This window comes from Berghia stephanieae, chromosome 7 (assembly GCF_034508935.2).
Source record: "Berghia stephanieae isolate SIO BIC M18660-M18661 chromosome 7, UCSD_Bste_1.3, whole genome shotgun sequence".
Lineage (NCBI taxonomy): Eukaryota > Metazoa > Mollusca > Gastropoda > Nudibranchia > Aeolidiidae > Berghia > Berghia stephanieae.
The window spans coordinates 32,887,795-32,902,794 of NC_088366.1; the positions used below are offsets into that span (position 1 = coordinate 32,887,795).

The 15,000-nt window shown below is 38.1% G+C and overlaps 1 protein-coding gene across 4 annotated transcripts in view; it reads right to left on the bottom strand.

Moving 5' to 3' along the window:
• Positions 1-15,000, bottom strand: part of LOC144977094 (uncharacterized) — a 112,364-nt gene that overhangs the window by 69,655 nt on the left and 27,709 nt on the right. The gene's annotated exons all lie outside the window — the stretch shown is intronic.

A 15,000-nucleotide genomic window follows, 5' to 3' on the forward strand; every position in this document is an offset into this window, starting at 1 on the left:
TCACCGTTCGCGCTGCCACCGAACGAGGGGTCCTTTCCGCCTTGCAGAGAGCCGCCGCTGGTTTCATGGTGTTTCCCCACGGAAATGGTAAGGAACGGAACGGGCGGTAAGAGGACAAGTCACGCGCGGTTCAACACCCAACGGCTCTCACTTGATCGGCGAGCAGAGATTCGACCCCCTCAGTCAGTCTCATGGCGAGAGGATAAAGGGGCAATCAGACAGGCAATGAAACGCAATGAATACACATACAACCCGTCCATTAAACTGGGAAAGAGCGAAGGGCATTGACATTGTGGTTAGTGGTTTACTTTTACATCGTCGGACGTTAGGCTATCACCGTCACCAACAGCCTGAAGGAGTGAAGGGAGGGGGGGGGGGGTAATTTTTTGTTTGATGTTTTTGCAGAAGTGTCAGGAAGGGACAGGGGAAACAAAAGATAATATTGACTTCGTCGAGTAAACAATAATACAGTAAAGCAGGATCAATGGTGAAATGATAGCGAGGGTTGCGAATAAATCTTCATTATATGAACAGGTAAAGGGCCATCAGGCCATCAGCATTACAAGGGACTCCGGTACACTGGCATTATATATTATGGAGGAGGAAGGGGGGGGGGGGGGGCATTGAAATTGAATGGTCAATAAAACAAGTGATAGCCAGACAGTGAATTCAAAGACAACTATGTCGTGGACTATGGGTTTCCGTTTTCAGCATTTAGAAGTTTGATTACGAGTGCGACACTTGAGGCTATACCAGGGCCACAGAAAAGCAAGATGGAGATCAAAATCGGCAACACTAAAACAATGGAGTAAAGTCTGTAAACAGCTCAAACGAAAAAAAAAAAGAAAAAAAACCGAATTAGATCACAGCATCAATCTGTTTCTTCGCATGGCTAGTTTGTGATCACGTTCTGTCTAACACAGACTTAGCAAAGGGCCTACCTCCGAAGAGAGATAATCACAGGGGGTGTCTGCATGATACATACCCATTCAGGTAGATCGTTTTATATGAAAATATTATTTATAATCATCAATTAGCCTAGGTGGGTTTAGACAATGATCAAGGGCTATGAAAACATTCGAATTGTTTTCGGTACTTCCAAAGTTCTAACAAATTAAATGTCATTCATTGTGTATTTATGTTCGTGGCTGAGGAGTAAAAGTTAATGATTACGTTCCCAACCAACAACGATCGACGAACGACGAGGAAGAAAACGAAGGTCTGTCCTCAGAGTTTAAGGACAGATCTTCGTTTTCTTCCGTGTTCGTCGGTCGTTGTAGGTTGAGAACGTAATCGTTAACTTGCTAACAGCTAGATGCATCAACATCAAAATATTCTTCAGAATGTTGTTGTTTTTTAAACCCCCCCAAAAAGGTCGGTTTGTGAGCTGACTTCAACCGTAGCCATCGTTATGTTATAGATAGAATGCGCTTGGCCAAGGAGTTCACAACATTGCCATCCGGAAGTATAACGGACCAAAACACAAACTCTGTGTAACCATGAACTTTTATAGTCTGGTTAATACAGTTTAGTGAGAACAACTCACAAACGCGGATGGCAAAAACAATAACAAAGGCCTGAGTGACGTCATCTGCATACTATCTTAGCCTGATACTGAAATCCAAAAGGACTGGCAGTTTGACGTCATTATTTGGTTTTTGCACCGCCTAGTGAGTTGTCGTTAGTAGAGCTCATGGAAACGAGTTATTTCATTGGTTGAACTACTGAATACAACTCACGATTTGTTTTCTTTTGTGGCAAAAGACTGGCATTTTGACGTCATGTTTTGGTCAGTATCAGCGTGGCCTTCGTAAAGTTATGGCTTTATGACCAAAAAATGACGTCAAAATGCCAGTATCAGGCTATAACATAACGATGGCTACGGTATCAGGCCATAACTTTACGAAGGCCACGCTTCAACTGACATATCTTGTACTGATCAAATCTTGTTCTATGAAGCCCATAACTCTGCTTAGTGTTTTCGTCAAGACAGCAGTTACAACGCTTTCGATGAGTCTTCAAAGAAGCCTCTGTCGCATTGTTATTGGTCTGAAGTTATAACCAGAGAAATTAATGACAGAAAGACGCTTTGAAAGACGTTCAGTCACATTTTAATAAATTATTATAAGCACTTTCAACTAACATAAGGGCAGCAACAGAGGGAGTGTGTTTGTATGTGCAAGTGTGTGTATGTGTCGTGCGTCTGTGTGTGAGAGGACGAAAATCCGGCTGGTATTTTGTTTGCCTTTAGCTTGTCATTTAAAAACATCGACTACTGTCCCGCCAAGCCAAATTGTAAAAACCCCTCAAGAAGTTAGATCACGTCATTGCGATTCGATAATGAAGTGTACACAATTCTTTACCAGGCAAAATCCGATGAAGCAAACAAACTCAATCCACAGAGCTGAATTAATAATCCCTTTGGCGATCTTCAATAGAAAATACTGCCGATCACTTGGAAAAAAAATGGCCAGAAATAATAAAACTTGAATAATGCGTATAAATTGTCTCAGGTTTGAACCTAACAAAACAGGGAGGGGGGGGGGGTGTTACGTCAGTTTTGTCATCAGACACAAAATTCATCCAGTCTGGAAAAAAAACATGATGTTATTCGGTTGAATGATAAAAGGCTACCCTTATCCTAACGCCCCTAAAGTTAAGCCGAACATTGAAATTTTAAAAACAAAAACAAAAACAAAAATAAAAACAAATAAACGATTTATGCAGGTTCTTTAATTCCATTCCCCCAGCCCCAAACCAAAATTTAAAAAAAGTCATTCGACTTACAATAAATAAGACAAATTTTAATAACATCACAACAACAAACTGCCACGATAACAAAGACGACGAGAAATCAATCATGAAGTCGAGAACGCAACATCCCTACTTCTAACATTACCAGCACTGCCGTCACAATCGCCATCACTCATCACTCATCGATATTGAAACCACCAACATCAACATCAGCTACGCCACCTACATGACCATCAATAATAATATCAATAACAACAACAAAAAACCACAAAAGACAACAAAACAATAACAAACAAAAAAAAAACAAAAACAAAACAAAATAAAACAAAATAGCAACAACAATACTAATTGAAACTGGTGTCGACTTATCTCTCTCACAAAAACCAAATTCTTCATTGCATTTATTCACGTCGTCTTGTTTTGTCTGTTTATTTATCCTTTTTCATTTGTCCCAGACTCCAAAGAGAAATAATATATTATATTTAAGGTCGAAGTATTGATTTCTCAGTCTCCTTGCGACAGAAAATTGCCAACTTCAAATTTAAAGAGAGGTGAAAATAGAGATGTCATTAAAGATCGTTTATAATAGATAAGGGATAATTGGGAAATAAAAATATATACATCTGTCGTACACTGACAAAACACTTAAATAACAATTGGCAGGATAACCTTTATTTGAGTATCGATCGTGCCAACAAATCTCAAATCAAAGACTTCGAAGATCTGTCAGATTTGAGACGTTTTTCTTTTTCTTTTCTCTCTTCTTTTTTGTTGTTGTTGTTTTTTGTTTGTTTTTTTTGTTTTTTGTTGTTTTTTTTTTTTTTTGTTTTTTTTTTTGTTGGACAAGTTGAAGGCCATCTTAATTGATTTATATTTGAGGTAAAAGTTTTCTGGCCAAAATGAGAGAGAAAAAATGTTTTGTCACTGAAGCACAGAAATGTCCTAGAACTGGGTTGAAAGGCGTACCAGACATCATGATTCAATCAATTTGGAATGTCTGGCACCGTGCAATTCCTGATTTCCCCTCCCCGCGCCAAAATCTTGAAAGGATCCGGACAAAAGTGGAGATAGAGTTGCTGCTAATTAAAGGCAGGAGATTGAGGCAGAAAAATCATTAAATGAGGATGTTGTTATGTTCCCTTTATCTTTATAATCCTCGACTGTTTTAAAGCAAGCCTACAGCAATTTAATATTTATTTAAACCTGATTATCAGACTATAAATTTCGCAATGATAAATTGTAATCATCCCCGGGGAGTGCAATTCAAACAGGTTAAAATGACTGCAATTGTATGCAAAGACATTCAAGGAGATAAAGAGGGAGGGGGCGGAGTAGTACTAGAAAAAGAGGGAGGGGGGGGGGGAGAGAAAGAAGGACAGGACATAATAAGGAAAAGGAAAGAAAAAAAAAGGGGGGGGGGATAATGAAGGTATAGTGTATATTAGAGAGAGAGAGAGAGGGGGGGGGAGGGAGAGAGAGAGAGAGAGAGAGAGAGAAGGATATTACACACACACACACACACACACACACACACACACACAAACATCAAAAATGAACAAAGAAGCGGACAGTCATGTAAAAAAACAAAAACAAAAAAAACTTTCGTTTGCCAACAAAAAGTCGAAAATGTGTAAAGTGGAGGTGGATGAGCAGAGACTCAGCAAAATTATCCATCAGTGAGGAATTTAGTTTGTCATGTATTCACTGCATGGTGACGCGACTTATCTAGGCGATGCCTTCGTCACAGCTTACTCCAAAAATCACGCCACATAACAAGGCGACGATCAGCAAAAGAAAGTGAAAAATGAGTTTGTTGCCTTCTGCTGCTATTGTGCCCACGATAACATAACAACATTTTTATTGACCCCAGCGATTGGACAATCAAATACATCTCACTGTTTCCATTTTAATTTTGATGATCATCGCTGCGTGTTGGGACGTAATTGTTGTGAAATAGTCAGGCTATAGATAGAATGCGCTTGGCCAAGGAGTTCACAACATTGCCATCCGGAAGTATAACGGACCAACACACAAACTCTGTGTAACCATGAACTTTTATAGTCTGGTTAATAGATAGAATGCGCTTGGCCAAGGAGTTCACAACATTGCCATCCGGAAGTAGAACGGACCAACATACAAACTCTGTGTAACCATGAACTTTTATAGTCTGGTTAATAGATAGAATACGCTTGGCCAAGGAGTTCACAACATTGCCATCCGGAAGTAGAACGGACCAACACACAAACTCTGTGTAACCATGAACTTTTATAGTCAGGTGAATACAGTTTAGTGAGAATAACTCACAAACGCGGATGGCAAAAACAATAACAAAGGCCTGAGTGACGTCATCTGCATACTATCTATACAATTTAGTGAGAACAACTCACAAACGCGGATGGCAAAAACCATAACAATGGCCTGAGTGACGTCATCTGCATACTATCTATACTGCGAATGACGGAAAAGTAGAAAACGGTAGGGGGGCTGCATGAAGCCTGTGATCGTGAAAAGACTAACGAAAGGGTGAAAATGGAGAGGCTTCGTATAGGAACGATACAGACAATGGACGTTTCGGGTAAACACCCTTCGTCAGCACAATACACAAACTAACGTGGAAAACAAATAAAATAATTTTTTTTTTTTTAATGTATGTTCGTTTAAAATGAACACATAACTAATGTTATATTGCTACTGGGTTTTTGTCACTGGTCACTGGGACAGCGTGGCAATGACTGATGCCACTATAGCTCAGTTTCATTTCATTTCATTGTTTCACATTCTTATTTAATGTTCTAATATTTGTGTATGTCGGTCAAAATCGCATATTAAAATACGCAATTTTAAGTGGGTTGGCAACCCTGAATCAAACGTGCGTCATCGGACAAGACTTGTAAATGTCAATTTGAGAAACCTTGCAGGGGGTACGAGGACACCGACTGTCCCTGTGACCAATGATTCCATAACAACCTGACAGATTGCAAGTGACAGCCTCTCCATCACATAGGCACAACTTGTATATTTCATTGTATTTCATGTCTTTTTTTTTTTACAGGATCATCATCGTCGTCGTCGTCGTCGTCGTCGTCGTCGTCGAGGTCACTACATCGTCGCCACTAGCATAAGCACTAATATCATCATCATCATCATCATCATCATCATTATCATTAATGACAAAAACGAAACTAATGAGAGAGAAACTATAATGAATAGTGTATCCACTTTTATAACAGACGAGGATGAACCCACTTTCTCAGGATCATCATCGTCATCGTCGGTGTCGTCGTCGTCGAGGTCGCTACATTGTCGCCACTAGCATAAGCACTAATATCATCATCATCATCATCATCATCATTATCATTAATGACAAAAACGAAACTAATGAGAGAGAAACTATAATGAATAGTGTATACACTTTTATAACAGACGAGGATGAACCCACTGTCTCCGGCCCCCCATTAAAAAAAATAATTAAAAAACAAAAAAACAAACAAACAAACAAACAAAAAAAAAACGGGAAAAAAGCAACAACACAAAAAAACGGTGTTTGATTTTTATGATATGCATTGTTTGAACGACTGACCTGCCAGTCGGGTCACCCAATCCATTTTACGTAGGGTCACAAATTCATTTTCACAGTTATTTCGTCTTGGTCGTGTAAGATTTATGACCCTTGACATGACAGGGTGTCAAACGAAAAACGAAGTAAAATGAAACACGTTATTTTTTTTCTGCACATTATAAAGAAGACATACAAACACGGCATACTAACACACAAATACAAAGGGGATAGAGAGAGACAAAGAGCGTGTAGAACATAGTTAGAGATAGATAGATAGATAGATAGATAGATAGATAGATAGATAGATAGATAGATAGATAGATAGATAGATAGATAGATAGATAGATAGATAGATAGATAGATAGATAGATAGATAGATAGATAATAGATAGATAGATAGATAGATAGATAGATAGATAGATAGATAGATAGATAGATAGATAGATAGATAGATAGATAGATAGATAGATAGATAGATAGATAGATAGATAGATAGATGGATGGATGGATAGATGGATAGATGGATAAATAGATCCGGAAAAAAAACATTGGCGCCAACTGAACACAGCAACATTCCTCCCAGACACCAGGACTTTTATAGAACCTCCCTAAAGATTCCAGCAGGATGTCGGAGAATATAACAGAATGAGGTGAGAATAAATAAATAAATAAATAAATAAATAAATAAATAAATAAATAAATAAATAAATAAATAAATAAATAGATATAAAGATAGATAGATAGATAGATAGATATAGATAGATAGATAGATAGATAGATAGATAGATAGATAGATAGATAGATAGATAGATAGATAGATAGACAGACAGATAGATAGATAGATAGATAGATAGATAGATAGATAGATAGATAGATAGAAGACAGACAGATAGATAGATAGATAGATAGATAGATAGATAGATAGATAGATAGATAGATAGATAGATAGATAGATAGATAGATAGATAGATAGATAGATAGATAGATAGATAGATCAAGAAATAGAGAGAGAGAAAGAGAGGGGGTGAGAGGGAGAATCAGAGAGAGAGAGAGAGAGAGAGAGAGAGAGAGAGAGAGAGAGAGAGAGAGAGAGAAAAGAGAGAGAGCAATGGGCAACAGGGTTATCTCTTTTTTGTTGCTGACACTCCATTATACTGAAATCGTGTTGTGAAAACGTCATACCCTTGAAGTATAAGCATGTTTCCCAACTTTTCCCATTCCCAGATCGACACCATATCACAGAATTTTCATGATAACTATCTATAAATAGATCTTTTCAATACACCAAGTGTCAACAAATCCAAACAGTCTCTGCCAAAATGTCCAAAACTGTGTTTATACACTTTAAAAAATGTTTACATTTTTTTTAAACCTAAAAAAAAAATGGTAGTAATGATAAAATCTACGTAATATAAACATAGCAACAATAAGTTGGTAGTTAATGATTCTATTAAAAATGTTATCATCTTCATCATCATCTTCATCTTTATCAGTGTTATTATTATGTATCTGGTTCGCCAATATAAAATACATTACATATTATGTAAGTTAATGATTATAACGAAGCTACACGGGCAATTAAACCAATTCAAAATCTCTTCTAAGGAATATAAATTCATAACACCAGCATGGCTATTACAGTTTGGGCAATTTATCTATTATTTCGAAGACCGTTTGAAAAGACTTACATGATCAGTCTGGCATGCTAAGACAAAACGCATTCCTTCACTTTTTGACCGAAAGAATTCTCGGGTTTTAAATGTCTTTTGACAAGTTTGGGTCATCTTTATCTTTCGATATCGTTTTTTTTGTTGTTGTTGTTGGTTTGGTTTTTGTTTGTTTGTTTGTTTTTTGTTTGTTTTTTTAAAAGCTTTTCACGGCGATTGCAACACATTTAGGTTATATCAAGAAAACTCTTGAGAGCATACCATCACTATCAGTGTTCCACTGTAATCTCATTCCAAGACAAAGACAGAAAGCAACCTACAAAAGATAAACTGTATGTAGGGAGATAGAGACACGACAGAAGTGACCTCTCTGTCCACCCAGTTACCTATCCAATAAAAGTTTTCTGGCCAAAATGAAACAGAGTGTTTTATAACTGCACGACAGTTACATGATTATTTGTGTGGAAAGGGGGGGGGGGGGGGGAAAGAAGTTATTTGTGCATCACTGATCCATATCTATGGGAAGTTTGAAATGATGGTACATGTATGTATAGGAGTGGAATTAACAAGGTATGGAAACGGAGAGAGAGAGAGAGAGAGAGAGAGAGAGAGAGAGAGAGAGAGAGAGAGAGAGAGAGAGAGAGAGGGGGGGGGGGCAGGCAGATAGTAAGTGAGGGAGGGAGAAAGATAGATAGATAGATAGATAGATAGATAGATAGATAGATAGATAGATAGATAGATAGATAGATAGATAGATAGATAGATAGATAGATAGATAGATAGATTGATTGATTGACGGATGGATGGATGGATAGATAGATCATGTGAGCCATGAATAAAGAAAGAAAGAGAGAGAGAGAGAGAGAGAGAGAGAGAGAGAGAGAGGGAGGGAGGGAGAGAGAGAGAGGGAGAGAGAGAATCTTGATAGCATGCTGTGCCGCCGTCGGCTCACACAACAAAAGGTAGTTGTTACAGAAGACGCGAAATGCAATCTTTTATTGAAATCAATAATCTAATTGCCGGCATTTCCTATCACTGGCTCCAGTTCCATACGGATTGGTTGTCGTTATACAAGCCATGACATGAGTGTACTATTTGTTTGAATAATGATGATGATGATGATGATGATGATGATGACGACGACGACGATGATGATGATGATAATGATGACTATAATGGTGATGATGACAACACCAACAAAGACGACAAAGACGACAAAGACGACTACGCCGCCGACGACGACGACGATGATGATGATGATGATGACTACGATGATGACGACGACGATGATGATGATGATGATGATGATGATGATGATGATGATGATGATGATGATGATGTATACGCTTCGACAAAATAATTGCAGTGGTAGCTTTCAGTAATCATAGTTCCATTAATTCTCTCTTCACGTGTGAGAAATCAATGACGTATGTCTGGAGCTATGCCATTATCTGATATCATGGGTGTAATGGTAAGGAAGGGGGTTGGATTTGACAGGCAGTAGTCGTGGAAGGGGGGACGGGACGGATATTAAAATACGTACAGAGGACATTAACAGTCGTATTATATCAATTTTTGTTCTGTTGGCAATGGTGGTTGATGTTGTAGTGTGGTACCCCTCCTCCTCGTCCCCCCCCCCCCCTTCTTCTTCTTCTTCTTCTCTACTACTACTACTACTACTACTACTACTACTACTACTACTACTACTACTACTACACGACTGACTACGACGACGACGACGACGACGACGACGACGACGACGACTACTACTACTACTACTACTACTACTACTACTACTACTACTACTACTACTACTACTACTACTACTACTACTACTACTACTACATTATACTTCTGCTGTATGGAATACATGTTTTCATTTCCTTAAACCCATAAAGAGTTCATCAGTTTATAATTGGTGGTGAAGGAGGTGGTTATGATAGTGATTGTGGCGGTAGTGTTGATAAAATCATTTTTAAAAAATGAAAATTCCCTTTATTCATCCCATAGGGGAAATTTGTCATTGGGTCTATTCCAAGTGAAGACTTGAATGGCGCAGGCTAGAGCGAGATGACTTGCTCAAGGCCATACAGCACAGCGGTGAGCGATCGAACTCGGTAGCTTTCGTGTACGAAGCAAAGACCGTACCGCTGAGCCACGCTGCCCCCACTGATGAAGAAAGACAATTACTTGCGATGTTTTTAGTAATAAATGTTTTAAATCGTGGCAGGAAGCATGGAAACGTAGTCGTGATATAGAAGGATCGAAGTTGACGTCACTCAGCTCTTTGATTAGTTCTCACTAAATTATATCAATCAGATTATAAACGTTCAAGGTTACACATAGTCTTGTGCATTGGTATGTTATATCCGGCTGGCGGATGTTATGAGTATGTGATCTAAACGCATAGCAGAAGCATGAATAATCAATTTTGCCGTGCCATGACAAAAACACATTTTTCTTTGTTTTTGCCAAGAAAACATTTAGTTCAAATAATATGACAAAATTTTAAAAGGTACAGCTGATGCCCTGACGCTACTACTGCTAATTTTATTGTCAAAATGACGGCGGTAGTGGTGTTAGTGTTGGTGAAAGTATTCATGCTTTTGTTACAGTTAGGGATATGGAACCGATCCATACACATCAATTATGGATGATTCTCTGCCCATGATAAGGTCTATAGGGAAATGTGTGGCTTAAGTCCTTGGCTATTCATAACATTACAGATGGGTTTCCTGGTTCCACTTGCAATGTACATGTACACATGTTGGTTTATCTGACATGTCTGTGTATCTGTCAGTCCACCCACCCGTTTTAGCAACTACCTAATGGTATATTAACATCATCATCATCATCATCATCATCATCATCATCATCATCATCATCATCATCATCATCATCATCAACAGCATCATCTGCTGGTTATCGAAGAGTACTCAAACTGATTCCCACTACGAACCACAACTATTATTATAATATTATTTTCCTATCAGCATCAGCACCACACCTCCATCAACACAACTCGCTACCGCCATCATTAAAGCAAACACTGGTAGCACGACAGTTTCGTCAAAAGAAAACACAGCCTTGTCGCCAATGACAGCGATAAATAAACAAACGACAGACAGATAATGGATATAAAAACAGTAGGAGATTAAGAAATTTAAAATAGAAAATCGAAGTCATTTCTTTGTAATTTGGTTTATCCATTGAGACAATCTACTTAACTAACGCGGCTTGCACGTGAGTGGACGAAAAATACAAGGCAGAGAGAATGGAACTGTTAATGTGTGTGTGTGGGGGGGGGGGGGGGGGGGGGGGGGGGGTTGAGAGAGAGATAGGGGGGGGGGATGAAGGGGGGTGAGGGGGAGCCTAGGGCGGAGGCGGAGGGAGAGAGACAGAGACGGATAAAAAGGAGGGATTCAGAACGAGAATAGTGAGATAGTGTCAAAGTGATAGAAAGAGGAGGCAAAAGGAAAGGAGAGGGATAAAAAAGAGAAAGACAGAGAGTGGGAGAGGGGAGTAAAACTTTGAAGAGAGAGAGGGAGGAAGGGTGGGAGGGAGAGAGAGAGAGAGAGAGAGAGAGAGAGAGAGAGAGAGAGAGAGAGAGAGAAAGAGAAAGAGGGAGGGAGATAGACAAAAAAATGTTTAGAAAAATAGACAGAGAGGGTGACAAAGACAGATAGATAAGGGAGCGTTCACATATTACGTCATCAAAAATTTGCCCTTTTTAGACCCCCCCCCCCTCCCCCAAGTCATCACTTGTCATCATTGACCTGACACCCCCCCCCCCCCCCCCCCAACAGATGATGACGTCATCTAATTTAATAAAAACTAAAAGATAACTTTAATTTCACAATATTTATTATTCGTTTTTCAAACCATAAACATTGGTTATCAACGTTTGATAAAACACATTCAGACATTTTATTAATTTCAGAAACTGTTGATAATTTATGTTTTACGATACAATGGGGACATAAAATTTTAATTTGCAAAGATAAAATCTAACAAACATTATTTAAATTAGGCTACTTGGTGCAGGTGCTATTAAAAAAATTCAGAAAGTGTAATTTAAAATAGTATAGGAGGCAAATTATTTTATAGCATATTAGTCTTTTAGTGGAATGAATTTCTGTTTCAATTTCCAAACATAAAATTAATTGATTCAAAAATGTTTCTGCCTTGGACCTCTGGCAATGTACTATAAATAGTATCATCAATTTCATCTTCATCGTCATCATTTTCTCCCATTTGCTGTTCTTCATGTATGCCGCATTTTCGTGAATGGTCTTTCATTGCTGTGATCGAGGAGTGATACAATGAACATTTAGGGCAAGTTCGCCTTTTGAGAAGTGATACCCCTTTCCCATTTTGTTTCTTGAGAGATGGGCAATACTCATCATAGCAATTTATCTTTAGCTGTTTTGAAAGGAACAAACTTTGAAATAGGTTTAATTTGCCTATGTTTTGATGACATCATCTTGGGTCTGACCCCCCCCCCCCCCCAATGTCAACACATGTCAACATTTGGTAGACCCCCCCTCCCCCCCTAGCTGATGACGTAATATGTGAACGCTCCCTAAGGGGGCGGGTGTATAAGGATCAAACGAAATCATAAATCAATGGGTTTTTTGTATTTTTTAAATTAAATATTTTTTTTTTTTTTTTTTTTTTGGGGGGGGGGGGTCATTTTATTTGTTTTGTTGTTTGTTTTTCTTAATCAATTGGAAAAAAAAAAAGAAATACGGGGACAGCAACTAGAAACAGATCATCATCATCATCATCATCACCATCATCAGCAGACTTAGAACTTGAAAAGAGAAGAAGAATAAGACAGGCTTTAGAGTTTCAACCGGCAAAACACTAATCTGACAAACAACCTTCCACTTTTATCCCAAAAAAGATTTGCTGCATAGATCACAATGGATTAAAATAACACACTTGCCAAATAGTCTTAAACCTAAGACTTCAACGAAGTCATATCATATCAAGTTATGCACGTTTCATTTAAATTTTTCAATGTGTTATGAATAAAGAGTTTTCCGATCAACACTGAGAACGGTGTTTTGTCATTGCCACAGTCACTGCTATCACAAAAGAACCATAGTGGAGGAGGAGGAGGATGGGGAGAGGAAGAGGATCCTTTGAAATCGATCAGTAGATCATCTGACTGACTCTACCCTTAACCTCGTTTTCCTGATATTATTATCATTTTTCTCCTCCTTCTCACCAACCATCAGCAGCGCCATTATTCCACTTAGATAAACCATCACCGCCGCCACAACCACTAAGCAGCGCCGTCGTGCCATTTCCACCATCGTAACCATCACCACCAATGCTGCCACGACCACCGCGCCTTTATTATTAACAGCAACCTTATCACTTCCGTCTTGGCAAACGGGTGGTAGTTGTAGTAGTAGTTGTGAGATTCCTCAATGAGAATTCGGTTAAACCGTCAGATATTCAATGAGATTATTTGCAGCGCCCCCCCCCCCCCCCCCCACCCCCACCCCATCCCCCGGGGTCTAAGTCTGATAAGTAATTCGTCAAGATGGGCCAGACGTTTCAAATTTTAAAATTGATAAGAAAAACGAAATTTAAGCGTTTTCATATGTTATTTTTTTTTTTTTAACTATATTCACTGACCTGCCACGGTCAACAAATAAAATATTAAATTAAGAAATTAGGTACCAGTGTAAGATAAAGATCGTAACAAGTGTGTATGAAAACACATGTTCAGATAGATCTCTATCAACCAATAAAAACTCCGTCCACCTTCGGGAAATCCCAACGTTTAATATGTGTAGGGTCAATACAGAGTTTATGATTTCCACCATTATTTCTACGAATTGTCAATTAAAAAATGTAATGTGGTTCAATTTTGGTCTCACATTGTAATATCTCTCTCTCTCTCTCTCTCTCTATCTCTCTCACAAATAATATAGCATTTCACCTTTTTCCTTCAAAAGTTTCTTCGCGAAATCCCAGGTTTGTGAGTTTTTGCCAAGATGAGGGTAATTTATAATCGACCGATATTTGAAGGACGAGTTCCTGGCCAAATTTTCCAGAAATGCAACAAGTAGCAATATCATGATATGGGTATATGCCATCAAACTTCACGGTATGTAAGTAAATATCGTAATCCGGGTTTCTCAATAATTCAATTATAAAACAAGATAATGGGAGATAATGCGTTATTAATGCATTTTTGTTATATTGGCGCCAATTATCTTCACATCATATTTTGCCAACCAGTTTTTATAAAACGAAGATACAGTTATTATTCTTTCTTGTTTTTTTCTTTTAAGGCAAACACCATGAGTTCGATCTACTAAAGGACAGATCGTTAACAAGACATTCACAGACATTTGCAAATTTGTCACAAGAAACAAAAATAGGCACTATCCGAAATTTCTCTGGAAAAAAATATATTTTAAATTGAAAAAAAAAGACAATCTACATCAGCCATTTTTACATGTTATCTTAAGGGTTTGATTAACACACGTGGCGTGGTGCCAGTTTACTAACAGATCCACTGTTATGTAAATCAACACATTTTCCCCAATTTTCCTCAAATATAAAATAATATAAACTGAACTTACAGGGGGAAAATCCTTATCCGAGTCCATCTTGGATGCACCCGTTTTTTGTTTGTTTGTTTGTTTTTTTGTTTTTTTTTTTTGTTTTTTGCTTTTTTTTTTTGTTTTTTGTTTTTGTTTTGTTTTGTTTGTTTGTTTGTTTTTGGTTGTTGTTTTTTTTTGTGTGTTTTTTTTTTTGTATTGTTCCTTAAGGGGTGGGAGGAGGGGGGAGGTAAACTGTATTTATCATTTATGTATAATGTGCAAGGGGCATTTCTACACTTTTCCGAAAATTTAATTACCAAGAAATAAAGGAATGAACTGTCAGACGGGCAAAGAGCACCACAAGTTGATGAATATTTGCCTATATAACCTAACCAGTCTTGTAAAGACATAGATGTAGGCGACAAACGCCAAACAAACAAACAAAAAAAAAAAC